Source organism: Arachis ipaensis, chromosome B01 (genome assembly GCF_000816755.2).
Source record: "Arachis ipaensis cultivar K30076 chromosome B01, Araip1.1, whole genome shotgun sequence".
Classification (NCBI taxonomy): Eukaryota; Viridiplantae; Streptophyta; class Magnoliopsida; order Fabales; family Fabaceae; genus Arachis; species Arachis ipaensis.
In genome coordinates this window covers 119,964,117-119,969,004 of record NC_029785.2, presented here as the reverse complement: position 1 = coordinate 119,969,004, position 4,888 = coordinate 119,964,117, and positions in this window count along the sequence as shown.

The window sequence follows — 4,888 nt, the reverse complement described above, 5'->3', positions numbered from 1 at the left end:
TTTAACAATATTTAAAAGAATGAACTAAAAATGTATGATTGAATTATTAAATTTAAAAATTAGACTAATAACTAAAAGTGTTTGCTAAAAACTCTTGACAAAAATAATAAATTTTGTTAGTTTTTAAATTTTTTTTAAATGAATTAAACAATATATATAATTTTAGTGTACCCATAACTATTTTTGTACTTTGTAATTCCTTTCCAGGATCCTTGAAAGAATTAGAACGTGCACCTAAGAAACCACTTTTTTTGAATAATTCAACCTTAACCTAGCTAATTAAATACACTGATGACAAAGTACGTACTTATATTTTTGTTGAAACAGCAGTGAAAAAAACAGGCTAACTAAAAAACATAATTTCATAATTATTTGTACTACTCATGGTGACCCACATACACATACATGAGAAAGAAAAAGCAGTGAATAGAATCAGAAATATATAAGAAATATGGATACTAATATAATATATGTACTGTGTGAAGCAAGTGTCCTTATTATAATGGGAGTAAAAATATTCCTAGCTAGCGTGTGATAGATATGATGAACAACATAGTGCTGAATTGCACTATGATTACGCAATATGCTGAATTTTGAGTGAACCACGCGACATGTTTTGTAAGCAGACAAATTAAAGGCGATGAACATGATGAACATATATGCATTATTGAACATCATATCCTTCGTTTCTAGCTAGGCTGACGTGTCTCCCTTTACATCAATGTCCCTAACAGAATTGACGTAACCATATATGTTCGTGGACTCAACCTATACCATTAATCTTAGATAATATCTTATCCTAATCTTAGTACTATATTATTGTTGTTGCCCACTATTGCATGTGTTAATCACATAGGTCAGTGTTTTGCTTCATGCAAAATAGAAAACCCTAATAATTAGAAGCAATACTACTACTATATGCTACTATACCTACATTTAGACGTATACGTACGGTATACCTATTAGATTCGGAAATTTGTCTCTAATGATTCTTTTTGAAGTATCCAAATTCGATTCTAAATTATCTTGAAATAAATCGACTTAAATTGAAGTAGCTTGATTTTTTAATGCATCAAAAAGTTAAAATAACAGTTGTTTTAAAACTATGGAGTAATATTTTGGGGATTGTTTTTTGACGGAGGAAGACTAATTATGACTTTAGGGAGGAATGGTGTTGAAAATTGACGGTTACATCAGATGTTTGAAAATTGAAAGTATGTTACAAAATTTGTCGTGAAATTAGGCATTAGTGGCGGAAACATGAGTGTAACTTTGACGCTGACTGTAGTATGATTAAAAAGGGGTTGTTGGGCTGCATCTATACCTCATTAAAATTATAGAAAACGTACCACATAGACATAGGAGTGACCACCACCTTCTTCGATCTTCTTCTTCTTTTTTATTTTCAAATTTCATTGATTAATGAATAAAGACAATAAGACCCAATCCTAAGAAATTAAATAAAGGGTAACCCTAAGATTATAAACTTCTAACTATGCTTAGTTTTAAACGCTACAAAATTATATTACTAGGTAGAACACATAGATGAAATTAGAGAGAAGTTCAATGGACCACGTCACTTGGCCTAGGCTTAGTTATCACGTGGATTATTGGATAAATGGGACCAAACAGAAAATAGATGACATCTGATATGAAAAGCTACCCAACGCCAACAGCAAGATACCCATTAAAATTATTTTATAATATAGTCATTTTTTTAAATCTATTGAGGCTTATGTTACTTTAATATTAAAACCTAAATATTACAAGGTTGCATATACGTTATTTAATGATTATAAGAGATTAGAGTGGTAATTCTTCATACATATATAGAGTGTTCAGTTTTAGTGTGCAGATATGCTTCGCTTAAAAGAATAATAATAATAATACTTTATACTTCTATATATGTAGTATGGTATATTATGCTATGTACTTATATATGCTATAGTAGTTACGGTATCTCAAAAATATTATTAAAAATAAAAAAATATTTTTCAATTTAAAAAACTATTATCAAAATATAATTTTGATTTAAATAATACTTGTATAGTAATCATATAGGCATTATGAGTTTATTACCATAAATACTATAGATCAGACTACTCCACCATTTAGTATGTATAAAAGTCATAGGGTCCAAAGTCCAAACTCAATAATATACATGTTTTTTGTCCACCCGTGACTCGTGCATGCATGTACGCTCCCATGTGAATATTCATTCTCTACTTCTCTATTTTTCTCTTAGCCTAGCTAGCAATAGTGGATCCTTATTTGATGCCTATATATGCACCTTCTTCTTTGACTAATTATTATTAAAAAAAAAAAAAAGAAATCAGGGACTAAGAATTAGTTACATAAACTAACTACTTAACTAAGAGACCTAATTATTAATGGGCCATAATACCTAATCTATTCGGCCCCTATATACTAGAATACTAAATGAGTATATATATGGTGCACCCCGAAATTCTTATAATGATACTAAAAATAGACATAACATAACACTTAAATTGTTCAAGAAAAGACTGACTTAGCTTCATGCTAAATAATACATTGATACTACTCACTCAAAAAAGCTAGAAGTTATCGTTTTCGTCTATTTAAAAACACTTGATACACTACACCACGAGCGGGGTTTACATAATCACTGCAAATAGAAAGATTGTGGTGGTTCAATTGCCAGTTTTTCCAGTACGAACTCTGATAAATTAGCAACAATTTTGTGGATAATCGCCACTAAAAGACACAATTTTAATTTGAGAATTTTTTTTTTTTGGTTTCTCATTTAAGAGTTTATCGTTGACCAATAAATTGTTACATGTATAAAGCGATATATATTGTGATTAATTGCTATACATTGATAGTATAAACACATTCATTTAATTATATTAGTTTTTTTAACGATTATTTATACCATAAAAAAAATTTATTACTGCGAAAATACATAATTTAATTTGATATACGTTAAAATAAAGCTTCAAGTGACTCACACAATACAATTGGTTTTTTGGTGAATACTCAAACCCTAATTCCCTCTCTCTATCTCGTCATCTCTATCTGGATCGATCATCTGATCTCTTTCATTCTCTTAAATACCCAATATCTCATATTCATTTCAATAATAATAAGAAAAAAAGTACCTTGGCACGCATCATTCTATTATAGTGACCAATATTATAAGGACCACAATCATGTGTTTTTTTTTCATTATATATTAATAGCATGAAATTATTATCGATGGAGAGAAGATGATCCAGAACAAATTTATTGAAAGAAAGAAAAAAAGAAAAAGAAAAATGTAATTAAATGAATAAGAATATGAACCATATATACATAGATAGATACATGGAAGTGTGTGTGTTTAATTATTTATGGTTGGTTGTTGTTGAAATGGAAGTGCAGAAGGGTACGAAAGAGCATAGAGAGAATATATGGAAGAGGAGGTACTGGGTGGGTGGGGCCCAAGAAGCACTACACGATGGGTTAAAGTGGGGCCCAAAGGGTAGGGATGCTTTCACCCCAACCGACTGGGCCTCAGTTAGTGGGCCAAGCCCACAGTTGGTGGCTCCTGACAGTGACACCCATTAAAAACCCAATCGTAAAAGAGGAGCACAAGCACAACCCATCCAACACATACAGCCATATCTTTTCCGATCTCATGGATTGTGAAAGCATCTCCACAAATTCGAAAAACTCCATCTTTGCTAGGACCTCTATGTTTGCAATTGCATACGACAATATCATCTTCATCATTATCGATTTATTAACCAACTTGGATTCGTCGACTAATTAACTTACTCGTCTGTTTAAATAAGTGTCGAAAATTCAAATCTCGTCTTATATATACATATATCTATTAGCTAATAGCAAACTTTAAATAAAGTTATATAATTTAAGATGAATTAGTTCTTAATGTGCGACACTGAAATACTATAAAAACAAACAAAACTATGTATATTATCAATTTATTTAGTTATATACATATATCTCTTAGCTTATTATGGAAGCACACCAATATCTTATTTAAGACAGTTTTATATTACAAGTTACAATACATATAATAATTATTGGTGATTATTTATATGAAAATATTTTCATATAAAAATAATAGTTAAAATATTAATATATAATATATTAAATTTAAATTATTTAATAATTTTTAACTATAATATTTATTTGAAGATGTTTTCATATAAATAGTCATCACAATACTTATTTTACAAAGTCTTTGGCTTCATTCAATAATAGCCAAAGAAAACAATGTATTCTAGACCATTTTGCAACGCTATTTAAAAGTTACTATTTTTTGTCTTAAATTATAAGTTATTTTCGTTCTGTTTTCTCTTGTCTTACAATATATATTTGTTATTCTTATTTTCCAAAAAAAAAAAAATAGAGTGAATATCCTACCCGATCCCTGACAATTATCTCGAAAGGATAACAAGGTCCCCAAAAAAAATACACCCAATTTGGCTCTTGATTTTTTTAGGACTGATTAGCTCATGTGTCCAAAAAAATAACATTGACTTTTTTTTGGCATAGGGACCTCGTTGTCCTTTCAAAATAATTGTCAGAGACTGGGTTGGATTTTTTTTTTTTTTGTCAAGGGCCTCGTTGTCTTTCGAGATAATTGTCAGGAGTTGTTTTGAGTTTTTCTCAAAAAAATATATTCATGAACTAGCGGTCATACATAGGAGTGGCAATGGGTAGGGTAGGGTAGGGTTTGGATCCAACCCTAATCCTACCCGCGGGTTGAAATTTTTATATTAGCTCAACCCTATCCTACTCGCGGGTTGAGAATATCCCAACCCTAACCCTACCCGCTCTTAACCTGCGGGTATCCGACTCTATCCGCGGGTTACAAAAAATATACAACATTAATATATAA